Here is a 13305-nt window from a genome sequence, read left to right as displayed (position 1 = left end):
CGGTTTGATGAATTTCTGGGGCTGTTGGGAGGGTGGATGAGGAGGCTGATGAGGTGCGCATATGAGTGAACTGCCGGCAGCTCAATCCAGATAAGAATGAGATGAGGCTGGTAGGCTGGGGGAAGTTATTGGGTGACGGAGAAAGTATTTGTGCCCTATCTTTACCTGAGGGTTTGTGCCAACCCCTTGAGACTGTGTTCCCAATCTGGACAATGTTACAACACCACAGACCAGGAAAGTTTTATCCCATTTGTGCCTGGTGAGGTTATGAACCTTCCTTTTGGCTGTGGGATCTCATGGACGTGTAGGCTGTGAGGTGTGGCCTAGCCACCATTTCAAATTAGTTGTGATTTAAGAAAAGTCCTTTTTGAGCTGGTGGGTCTTTGCCTTTGCAGAACAGGCTGGTGGGTCTTTGCCTTTGCAGAACAGGCTGCAAAAAACATGCAGCATAACTCCAGAAGTGCCCATGGTGCAAAACAACTACAGAAAGGCAATCAGTTTAAGAAGCACCCCACCACCACCACACACACTCCTTCCTCTCCTGTCTGCTGCAGAGAGACTGCGAAAATTGATTGCAATCATTGTTAGCCTTTCTGCCACAAAGTTCCACGTGAAATTCTTCAAAAAAGATCGCACACATTCATCTGAAGGCCTGAAAACACATCCCCCCCCCATTTAATTTTAACAATATCTGAATGGGGGAGTTCGCTTTGTTTCTTGTGTGCAGCATGACTGAGATTTTGAGGAGTTATCGTATGTTTCTTCACGGTATATAATTTTGGATCAATAATATCAAGTAACAATCTATAGGGTGCTCTCCCTCAGATTCTTGCCTGTGAAACTATGAATGGAGTTTGTCAAAATGTATTTGATTGTAAAGAATTTTTTCCAGCGTTTTGAAGCTGGAGATACTGCTGTAAAGGAAGCCTAGAATTTTCTAACACAAAACTATATTTTGTACTGCATCACTGCAGTCAGACATCATCACTTAGGACCTATAATTTTCTATCATGAAAAAACGTCTTGCTTTTGAATTTGTCTAACAACAAAAAGAAGAAAATGTGTGGATAGTCGATTAGACCAGAGGAACCTAAATATAAATAAATACCCGTGTGTGATGGAAGGGCTGATGTTTTCAAAACCACTAGTGGAGTTTTACCTTGACAATAATAAACCATCCTGACTAGGGAAGCGTTCTAGTTGCTATGGTAACATTATGGTAGTGAATAATTGCAGAGACAATGCCGGGCAACTTGAGACCTGGCTCTACTGACCATAAAGTAATTTAAATTTTGAGACATGTTGATAAACTGGCACCCAAAAGCAACTGAAGAAGTCACAGGATAACGGCGCATTTGAGCTACTTTCCTTATTGCGTGACATCAATACACAAAATCAAATGGTGTGGGACGGCTGAGCCTCTGTACAACATCTGCTGCTCCGTGCAGTTGTGGGCTTCTGATTTCCCAAAGCCAGCAACGTAAGACAAGGTGCACCAAGGTTCTGCAGCAGGAGGAGGCCTGAGCAAACTGAGAAGGGAGGGGAGAGGCTCCTAAAATGGGAGCACCTGTCCAAATGCACTGGCCTCCCCACCCCTCTGATCGGTTCATGAGCATCTCGTGGTCTCACTCCACCAGCCCTTTGGGTCAATGGATAGTCTCCTATTGATGTCGGTGAGCCTTGGATTAGGCCCTAAGAACTCTCCTGACACCTGGGGCTAGCAAGTGATGGAGAGGGCTAGCCATGAGTCAGATAGAAACACAGCTCTGCTTTCACCCAGAATGGTCCCAAGCTGCTGGACTTTCCCGCACTAGACAAATTGAGCCATAAAAACTTCAATTTTACTAGCATACAATAAAATTCTGGGGAACATGTGACAAGACTATACTAGTATGCTGAGCATACTATTGCTGTAGCCCTGGCTTTCATGCAATTTTCACTTAAAGCCAATTCATGGAAGGTCCCAAACCATTCACGTCATCTCTTGGAATCATAAATTGTATCCTACAGAAAAGCTGGTGTAATCCTTCCAAGAGGATTTACATGGGAATTGCCCCTGTCCATTTCTATGATTCCAAGCAAAGTTGTAAATTGCAGCACCACTGGATTTCATCATTTAAACAGCCAGCTTTTCAGACAGCAGCTTCAATTTTCCTTCTGGTTTTCAAGGCTTAGATAAAACTGCACTACAGAGGCAAGAACCTCTAACAGCCTGTGAACATGAAAGGGTTAGAATCTGATATTCACTGCACTGTTCAACGTAGCAGACTCATTATCTTACGAAAGTGTTTGGAGTCTGAAACTTAATGAACCGCTCACTTGTTTATTGTTTTTTCCTATCTGTGATATTATAAATTCAACCAACAGGAACCATGCTGCTTTTAGACCTTGTCCAAAGAGCAGTTGTGAGAATTCTTATTTGGTTGATGTGCAACATCAGCTGCTGCTTTCCCTTTAAGGAGAAGAAATGAAATCACACCTAAGGCCCTACTTCACTTGCAATATTGTGGATTCCGCAATATTAGGCTTTCACCGCAATTTTGTCAGCAGTAATCCCGTCGTGTGTGGGGCTGAAAGTGGGAACCCCAGCCACCCTAGGGCTGAGAGCCCTTGGCCTTTGCTCTCAGCCTCAGGCAGCCGGCAGAGGAAAACCATGGAAAAGTAATAATAGACTCCACTGCGGCAAATAAAAAGGTCCGTTGTTACTTGTCTGTGATTTTCCATGGCGTGTCCGCCCCTCAGCCGCAATATTTGATGAACATCAACATCTGATGAAGTGAGCTGTAGCTCACGAAAGCTCATGCTCAAATAAATTGGTTAGTCTCTAAGGTGCCACAAGTACTCCTTTTCTTTTTGCGAATATTTTGACAATCATCCTGCAATGCAAGTAGGGCCGGAAAGCAGAGACTTCGGCTGTTACTGTCTCCCAACCAGGGTCACAGGGTTTAAGGCTAGAAGGAACTGCCAGATCATCTAGTCTAGCCTCCTGCGCATCACCAGCCACCACCACCACCCAGCAATCACATACTAAGCCTAGGAACCAAAATTAGCCCAAAGTATTACAGCCCAGATTAGATTTTTATGTGCCACAGGCAGAAAATAGGAGGGACTGAGATGCACTAGTGCTTGAGGCCTCTCTAATGGCAGGGAAATGATTAAGTGAGATAGACCCAGAGAATCCTGGCAAGGGACTTGCATCCACATGCTGCAGAGGAAAGCAAAAAAAAAAAAACCAAAAAAAACCCCCAAAACAAAACAAAACAAAAACAAAAATGCAAAATAAACCCCAGGGTCACTGCCAGCTGACCTGGGACAAAATTTCTTTGTGACCCCACATGTGGCAAGCCAGCCAGCCAACCACCCAAGAGAGAGAATGCTCCGTGCCACCTCAGAGGCCTGGTCTACCCAGCCCAATATCCCATCACCAGCTGTGGCTATCCCTGATGCTTGGGCGGGGGGGGGGGTGTCACTTCCTGACCCCTGCAGGTGGCCAGCTGAAACTCTGAAGCGTGAGATTTTAGGACCATAAAACAGAACCTGGAAGTGAGCCCCAGGGCTGCTGAGTCCTGCCCCTTATCACAAGCAATCCCATCATATCATCACACTAACAAAACAGTTCCAAATCCTACTAATCCTACTAATCTGCACTAGCCTGGACTGCCAATCATAGAGAATATAAACTTCTCTGCTCTGGGGGTTGTGTCATCGGAGGCTAAGGTAAAACCTACCAACATCCAGTGATCATCATTACTTTATGCCATCCAGGCGGTGATGGGATGCGTTAAGAGATCTGAGGCTAAATCAGTCACCGTTGTACATCTTAATAAGAGTTGTGAGTGAGAGCAGCGCAGAGACTGTGTAAATGGGATTCAGGGGGTGAAGGGATAGAGAGCGAATTCTGAGTTCCGCCTCTCAAAACGACTTGACTTTTCTGTGCTGCGATCTTTGTGATCGCAAGTGCTGTAGTCTAAGCGCTGTGTAAGCCAAAACTGCCTGAAAACAGCAACTTCAGCACTTTGCACTAATGAGCAAGAGTGAAATCCACCGCTGCAGCCAGTGCCTTAAGCAGTGCCCAGGCCTCAGGCCTGACCTGTCCTGCTAGAGTGAATTTCATTCCAGACTAGGAACAGCGGCAGCCAGAATGCCTGTGACCTGTGGAAAGTATTCGAAAACAAGCCCCAAGCCATAGGTCAGATGCTGACTGCTGGCTGTAACAGAATGGCAGAGGGGAAGGCTAGCTTAGTTGCCTGAGTCTGGGCACAAGCAACAGCGTAGTCAGAACAGCCATGTGAGTGAGACGGGCAGAATTTCATTACTCCAGCTTTATTAACAGCATTTCCACTCCTCCCAGAGCACAACAGGGCCCTGTTTCCTGTCTCTTCCCTGCTCCTTACCATGGGGTGGACATGCTCAGCTTCTTCCCATACCTCCAAAGCACTCTCAGAAAGAATTCTGGATTTCACACACGCTAAAATGAAGGGAAATCATTCTTCGAGCACAGACAGGAACATGCCTCCCAAATTAACTGCTCTGTGTGGAATAGGAGTGGTCTGTCTGCATTTCAGTGTCTGTTAGGTGATTGCACATGGAGCAAACCTATGCACTCTGCTTCTGTACTGTGATCTGGGGGCAGCAACAGTCACCCTGTGTTTTGTCCTGCAGAATTTTATAACAACATGTGCCCTCAGACAACAGAAGTGAAGTAATTCCATGCAAACACCTCCAAAGAAAACCCAGCTGCAAATACATGAAATGGGCTTTGGGAGGGTGTGACAGGCTATACTTTTATGTTCACCCTTTTTACAGGACTATGAGAAACTTTGTACAAAGTGTGCCTTGTGATGTATCATTTGAAAACTCATAATCTGCTGAACATTATTGTCCTGGTAAAATACGTGTATCGACATTGTATGTAAGTTATAAGATTCTACTGTATAACATTGCTGTAACATGCTCCAAGTTTAGAGGCACAAACCAGTTCCTCAGAAACAAAAGATGAACCAACACCCAAGCCAGGTGTCAACAAAGCCAAGTGGACTATCACCTAGTTAAGCGGCCATTCTTTGAAAGGAAAAAGGGTATAAGCAAGAAATTTAAATATTGGCAAAGAAACAGGTGGGGGTCCCATCCCACAGACCTCCTGTCACCTGAAGTCCAGCTGGAGATAATCCTCAAAGAGGAGGAAACGATATAAGAATAGAGAACACACAACAAAAATTACCTCTCTCTCCTCCCTTTCTCTCTGCTCATGCCATCAACAGCACCTGAAAGAACACTGAACTGTCTGAGGGGTCCTGGTTTGGAGGCTTCCAGCCAGTAAAAGACTGCAAAGAGCAAAGAAAAACCTTTGCTTTGAATTAATTTGGCTTGCTAAATTAGGTATTAGTTTACATTTTATCTTTTACCCAGTTCTGACTTTTATGCCTCATTACTTGTAATCACTTAAAATCTCTTTTGTAGTTAATAAACTTGTTTTATTGTTTATCTAAACCAGTGTGTTTGGACTGACGTGTTTGGGAACCTCCACTTGAGATAATAGGGTTTGTGCATGGCATTTTCCATTGATGAAATGACGGACTTTCTATGAGCTTGTATTATCCAGAAAGAGAGTGCTGGGCAGTACAAGACACACATTTCTGGGGGAAAGTCTAGGACTGGGAATTTGCTTGTGTCATGTAATTAGGACTGACTGGTCAGAGCTTTCATGTAATTCAGCTGGAATAATTTACATGCTAGAGGTTGTGTGTGAGCAGGACCAGGAGTGGTGGCTCTCACAATGTAAAAGGCACCTCATGTTGGAGAACTGGGGAAGCACAGCTGTCCATCTGTCCAGAGTGCACCCTGGGTAATGCCACAGTGTGGGGAAAGGAGAAACCAGAGTCACATCAGGAACCAGAGACACTGTAAGGAAACAGCTTAGACCAGGACGAATCCAGCAAGGGAGCAAGCACATGTAGCATCTCCTGCTCAGAGATCTGTCCTTGGGGAGATTCGCACTGAGGATGTAGCTGGTTTAAGGATCAGTGGGAAGAGAGAATGAGCCAGACCTTGTACAGACTGGATTAACAAAATCATGCCTTGCACTTCAGTCTATCCAGCAGGTACACTCTTCTCAAGGAGGGCTCAACATTTATCATGCTGCACTTACTAGGAAACAAACATCGGCTCTTTATTCTGCAAACCCTTGAGTCGGTCCATTGTGACATTTTTGACAAGTCACGCTGTACGTGGAAATCAGTTTAAGCTGCAAGTGAGTTTCTAAAGTAAGGAAACAGCAAGGACTATATTGAGAAAACACTTGTCATGTCTTCTCTGCACACAGTGACGACCTGTGTGGATTTTCTACCCAGACAGTCTTTTCCGATGGGGAATGAGCAGGTTGCTCAAGGTCTGCAAGCTTCTCGGCAAGTCACTGTAGCAGTGCTCCTCACAACGTGGCATGTTCCCTGGGCTTTGTCCTCTCCTCATAACAGCACTCTTGACATATGGCTCTACTTTTTCTCCCCCACTTACTGGGCATCTAAAAATAGCCAAGTGACCAGATTCTGGCAGCTTGAAAAGTAAAAGCAAACACCACACACCCATCCTGCTAGGATGCAGTGCCCATCACTCCCAGCTCCCCGCACAGAACTTGGTGGAAATTACATTCTTTGTTTAAATCCATCGGCCTGTGCCACTTGCACAGTGCACCTTCCCCTGCTGTGACCGCCTGCCCTATTCATTCCTGCACACAGGCCGGCCCTACAGTGTGGTGTACAACTGGGCCTGCGGTCAGAAGACAACTGGCAGGGCACAGCCGTATCCCAGAGGCTGGGAGTCTTTTAAACTCAGGCTGTTTGGCCCATTAGTATGGCTACTGAGCTGTGCTTTAAAGGACGGCAACTCTGGTCCTTCCCAAGTTTGGTGGAGTCTAGGCCAGCTGTTGTAAAGGGCTTACCCTTCCACCCTGCCTGCTTTGGCCCTCTTGCTCAAGCTCCGTGTTTTATCCCAAATCAGAGTGGTTTGGAGTTTCCCCTTCTTCAGCCCACGCTAGCTCGCCACAGAGCGCTTTGGCCAGCAGGGAGCTGCAGTGCAGAGAAGCCTGCCATCTGTTCTCAGGCCGGCTCGCTTTTCACTGGGAGCCTGAAAATGCCTCTTGCTATGGCTGGTAACGAGAAGACAGAATGACCTGCAAACTGCTCCCAACATGAGCGCTCAGAGAAGAACTGGGATTCCTGGACTGGATTGTGTGGGGTGAGCCCAAGGCTTGAATTGTGGAGGAGCAGAAAAGCAGGGGCTCCCACATGGAGCCTCCAAGCACAGCCGCTCTCGGAGATCTTTCACTTAAGAGAAACAGAGAGCTCCGCGGCTGCCTACTACCGCTGCCCCGGGCTGAGTCCTGGCTTTGGACAGTTGCCCCACAGGCCCCGTCAGCGAGTGGGTGAGGATGACACGGGGGGCCGAGCCACAGCACTGGCGTGTAGGTGCCTGCAGAGTGACAGCACCTGCTGGTTGAAGAAAACACAGCCCCCGCTGGGGAGAATGAACCGCGCATCGCCCCTGGCCGCGAGTCACTGCTGAGGAACAGCACGGATGCGAATCCCCAGCACGGCTTTCATTCTTAGCGCTGCATTGAACCTCACACAAGAGCACTTAACAGGGAGGGGTGAGCCTAGGTCTGAAGCCAAATGTCCAAGGAACAATGTACTGAGCTCTGCTCTAGGTTTCAAATTAACCCCTTCAGGTGCAGCTCCACACACCTAGCTGCAGACACAGGTCCTTATAACAAGCGGCTTTAAACTAAACGGGATCCAGAGCCACCAATAGTCTCCCTTCCCTCTACTCCAGAAGCGGATCAAGGCCCCATTCATAAGACTCTGCCCTGAAGCCCACATATGTGAGAGAGTGACTGTCTGATGACTGAATGCATCTTCCCTGCCAGTGTCACTCCAAGGCCGGGCTGTTCTGCTGAGATCCTGAAAAAAACGACTGCATTAAAAGCACGTACTGTTCAAACCTTCATATTTATAGATGCACCATGGAATAATCAATGTGCTTCAAAACCCCCTGCTGGCAACAGCAACATCTGAGCCTCTTTTCCTGATGAATAAACTTAGCTTCTGCCAGACACGGAGGAACCATCCCACCTTGTGTATGGAAGAGCTAAGTGAGCTTTTAAAACGGCCTCTGTGAAATGGTCTGTGCGCTCCCGCTCTCTAGGTGCACCTGGCTCATTTATAATGCTGCTCCTGCAGCAGCTCCTTCACACAAAGCCTTCTGGTTTGTAACCTCCTTGTGAGGAAGATCCTGATCAGTGAGAAGGGCTACAGTGATGGTCAGAGGAATGGAGAACCTGCCTCAAGAGAGCAGACTTAAGGAGTTTGGCTTGTTTAGTCTAACCAACCAGCCAAAGGCTGAGGGGAGATATGATTGCTCTCCACAGATACATCAAAGGGATAACCACTAGGGAAGGAGAGGAGTTATTTAAGTTAAGGGCCAATGCTGGCATAAGAACAAATGGATATAAACTGGCCACCAACAATTTAGACTTGAAATTAGATGAAGGTTTCTAGCCATCAGAGGAGTGAAGTCCTGGGAAGTTCTTCTTCCAAGAAGAGAACAGGGGGCAAAAGACCCTCGACTGAAACGGATACGTTTTTGGAGGGGATGGTATGATGAGGTTGCCTCCAATGGCATCTGGCCCAGTCATGACAGCTATTAGCAAATCTCTCCAACAGCTAGAGATGGGACACTAGATGGGGAGGGCTCTGAGTTTGGACAGAGAATTTTTCCCCAGATGTTTGGAGATGGGTGTCGCCCACATGCTCAGGCTCTAACTAACCATCATATTTGGGGTTGGGAAGGAATTTTCCATCAGGTCAGATTGGCAGAGACTTGTGGGGGAGGGAAGGGGGGCGCTTCACCTTCCTCTGCAGGGTGGGAGGTTGGTTTGACCTAGTGTAAATGGTGGATTCTCTGTAACTTGAAGTCTTTAAATCAAGCTTTGAGGATGTCAGTAACTCAGCCAGAGGTCAGGGGTCTGTTACAGGAGTGGCTGGGTGAGGCTCTGCAGCCTGTGTTATACAGGAGGTCAGGCTAGATGATCAGGATGGTCCCTTGTGGCCTTAAAGTCTATGAGTGGGCAAATGGGACTGGGAAAAGAGCGTTCTGCCTGGGAGCTCATATCCAAACTGTGTTCTATGTGTTTAAAAACAAAGCAACTCATTGCAAATAGTGGCTGGGCTCCCAGGCAGCCCGGCTCCCAGGCTAGGCCGGGGTAGGCAAACTACAGCCCGCAAGCCATACCACGCGGCTCAGCCCCGCTCTGGCCGGGGCACAGGGTCGAGGCCGCACCACGCAGCTCCCGGAAGCAGCAGCATGGCCCCGCTCTGGCTCCCTTGTGCTCCAATGGGAGCTGCAGGGGCAGTGCCTAAGGATGGGGCAATGTGCAGAGCTGCCTGGCTGCACCTCCGCGTAGGAGCTGGAGAAGGGACATGCCACTGCTTCTGGGAGCCGCTTGAGGTAAGCACTGCTCAGAGCCTGCACTCCTGAGCCTCTCCCCACGCCCCAGCCCCCTGTCCCAGCCATGATCCCCCTCCTGCACCCCAAACCCCTCATCCCTAGCCCCACCCCAGAGCCTGCATCCCAGCCAGAATCTGCACCCCTTCCCACACCCCTGCCCCAGCCCTGATCCCCCTCCCGCCCTCCGAACCCCTCAGTCCCAGCCCAGAGCACCCTCCTACTCCCTAAACTCCTTATCCCCAGCCCCACCCCAGAGCCCGCACCCCTTCCCGCAGCCCAACCCAAATTTTGTGACCATTCATGGCCTGCCATACAATTTCTATTCCCCAATGTGGCCCTCGGGCCAAAAGTTTGCCCACCTCTGGGCTAGGCCTATCTAGGCAGTGCCAAGTCAAGACAACAGAGGTGCACGAGGATCACCCTCACAATGCTCTGTACTGTGACCTCGGACTCGGATGTCATATTTTTGCTTACGAAACAATCATCAGTGTAGCAAGGCACCAAGAGCTACACAACTCCAAAGCAAAGACACCCAGACCAGTGACTCGTATTTCCATTTGTCACATAAAGTGCTGTGCCAGCTGGGAGCAGTGACGGGGCTGCCCCGCATGGTACGTAAACCAAAGGAGCAAAAGCGCTATGAATTCGGAGAAGCATCCGCTGCTTGGTGCGTAAGCATAGGGCCTGATTGGTTTTTACATTAAAATGCAAATAATGAATGTGGTTTAGCGCAACAGCAGCAAGGCCTTGTCCAGTAAGGAAACACTGCCCAAATGTGTCACCTTTCCTCCCAGGGAACAGTCGTTATCACTCTCCTCGCAGGAAGCACCCAGCTCACACCCAGCAGCCACCTCCAGCCCAATCTGTCTCTCCATCATGAATTGACCAGGAGCTCAACCCCATGAGTCACCTCTCACCAATTGCACAGATTGTCCTGCTGTGATAGTTGGAAGGTTCGACAGGGTGCTCATATGGATTAAAGAAAGCCTCATTAACATTACTGCCCTTAAAACCCTGGCATTTCAAGCAAGAGTGCCTAGTAATGGAACAGCTCACAAGTATGCCCCTATCTATGAGGAATACAGATGGTGCTGCAGACATGGGGAAATGCAAACTATGGCATCAGATATGCCCTAGTGCATTTTTAATGACTTGGATAATGGAGTGGAGAGCATGTTTATAAAATTTGCAGAGGACACCAAGTTGGGAAGGGTTGCAAGCACTTTGGAGGAATTCAAACAACCCTGACCAATTGGAGAATTGATTGGAATTCAACAAGATGAAATTCAATAAAGACAAATGCAAAGTAGTGCACTTAGGAAGGAAAAATCAAATACACAGCTACAAAATGGGGAATAAACTAGCTAGATGGCAGTATTGCTAAAAAGGACCTGGGGATAATGGTGGATCACAAATTAAATATGTGTCAGCAATGTGATGTAGATGTGAAAAAAAGCTCATATCATTCTGGGGTATGTTAACAGCAGCATCACATGTAAGACACAGGAGGTAATTGTCCCACTCAGCACTGGTGGGGCCTCAGCTGAAGTTCTGTGTCCAGTTCTGGGTTCCACACTTTAAGAAAGATTTGGACAAACGGTTGAGGGTCCAGAGGAGAGCAACAAAAATGGTGAAATGACCTATGAGGAACAGTTTAAAAAAACAGGGCATGTTCAGTCTTGGAAGATGAGACACAAGAGGGACCTGAGTACAGTCTTCAAATACATTGAGGGCTGTTATAAAGAGGACAGTGGTCAATTGTTCTCCATGTCCACTGAAGACAGGACAAGAAGTAATGGGCTTAATCGGCAGCAAGGGAGATTTAGATTAAATAGTAGGAAAAACTTTCTAGCTCTCTGGGTAGTTAAACTCTGGATCAGGCTACCAAGGGCGTGTGTGGGATCCCCGTCACTGGAGGTTTTTAAGAACAGGATGGACAAACACCTGTCAGGGCTGGCCTAGGTATACTTGGTCCTGCCTCAGTGCTGGACTTGATGACCTCTCAAGGGCCCTTCCAGCTCAAGGTGTTAGACAAGGACAAGGACAAAGGTGTTAGATTAGAAGAGATTGACTCCCTGGAGTGTAATGAGCATGGGCACTGCAGGAATTCAGCTGTTTTAAAAGTTTTGCACTAAGTCTGGAAAAAAAAAAGAACCAATACCCTTAAAGAATTAGCAGCCTACATGCGCGGCAGTCAGTCAGTTCCTCCACTGATTTAATCTAAACAGATTTTCAATTAGAAAGTGTGCGCCATTGGGGAGCATGATGGAAGTGTGGGAGGAGAGACTTCTGTAAACCTGGTCAGCATCAGGCTTGCTGCTCTGCATGCTGCAGGCGTCTTTATTTTGAGCATAGTGGCAGAATCAGCCTGTATTTTCCTACCCAGTCCTGCATTATGACAAGTCTTCTCTAGGATGTTGGTTTCAATTGCCAGAAATTTTATCAAATTATAATGACATAAGTTAAAACTTTTGATCTGTCCATGTGCTGAATATCCCCGCAGGTCTACTACAACCACCTGCTGCACCTCTGAATTTATCTGTAAACAAACTGTCCGGAGTTGGAATGCAACCAAGACAGATTACCACCACCTACTATACCTTGATCCTTTAGCATAGCTACTGTAAAGGAATCTAATGGCCTCTTTCATACGGTGACAGTGCTTAATATTATGTCGCGCAATGTAGCTATGTTTGTATCTGATATTAGTATGTTTCACTGCATTTTATCCAGAGGAAAGCAGAGGGGAAGCTGATATGCCTTTAGCAAGCAGTTACAAAGTGCTGCATGCCAAAGAGGTCTTTTCCTCTTGAATGAAATATCCCTCAGTTCTTGCCGTCGTCCAACACTGAGAAGTTCTGTGCTATGCTGATGTTTCTCCTCCTCTGAAACGGTTCACTGTATTATCTGCTATCTTGATATGATGTAGTGACTATTAAAAGAGGCTTCAACCCTGACTCTTTAGCCACACACAGAGACTGAAAGTAAATTTCATTTGCAATTAATTACATTCTGAGAAAGCACTTTGCATAGCAGAGGCTAATTTCTCCTTTGTAACAAGTTTCTGATTGCTGGGTTGATATACTGTCTCTGGGATCATTCCCACTGATAGTGATGTCATATCCTCTTTATTTTCCTGCCTGGGCCAAAGAACAGCCAGTTTGAAATTCTGTCTAGCCTGACACTATAGACTTAGTGACCCTACTCTGAAAATGCAGAGCCAGGTAGCGGCTCTGGGCTCAATTCATTTCTCAGCCTTCCTAGGCTTATCTTCAAAATCCATGGAAAGGGAAATCTCCTCTCCACACACCATGCTGCCTTCCCAAAAACCCACTTTCAGACTGAAAACTTTGCAGCAAGGAGTGTCATTTTCAGAAGTCCGCAGCACGGACCTAGCTGCACTGAAATCAAAGTGAAACCTCCCTCTGATGGCAACGGGAGCAGAGCTAGGCCAATGGGAAGTACATCCCTGGATGTCTGTGTGTGTGCCTGATTCACCTCACAAGAGACAAAGCAAGGATCTCGTAGGCCAGTTCAGATGAGTTTGGAAATGTGCCAGAAAAGAGAGGGGATGAGCACTGAGACCCTCATGTTAATGAGATGAGTATCTCATGAAGATAGACAATTCAGCACAGTTCTAAATATATTTCACTCAAAGGGTCCATATGCTGTGTATTCTGGGAGTTCGTTTAATAAAGAGTTGTGCAATGATCTTCTGCTCCTGTTTCTTGGCTTTGCTCCGCTACAGAATAAACATGATTGTGAATGCAGCGATGCCAAGGGCCTGCAATTAAACGCTTGCTT

General features: G+C 47.2%; 1 protein-coding gene across 3 annotated transcripts in view; it reads right to left on the bottom strand.

Annotated features, from left to right (window-relative positions):
- MYO18B (myosin XVIIIB) overlaps positions 1 to 13305 on the bottom strand; it is a 196215-nt gene that overhangs the window by 4686 nt on the left and 178224 nt on the right. The window lies entirely within an intron of this gene.

The sequence above is a fragment of the Lepidochelys kempii genome, chromosome 15 (genome assembly GCF_965140265.1).
Source record: "Lepidochelys kempii isolate rLepKem1 chromosome 15, rLepKem1.hap2, whole genome shotgun sequence".
Taxonomy (NCBI): Eukaryota; Metazoa; Chordata; order Testudines; family Cheloniidae; genus Lepidochelys; species Lepidochelys kempii.
Note: the sequence above shows the minus strand (reverse complement) of the source record. Positions and strands in the feature narration are given on the sequence as shown.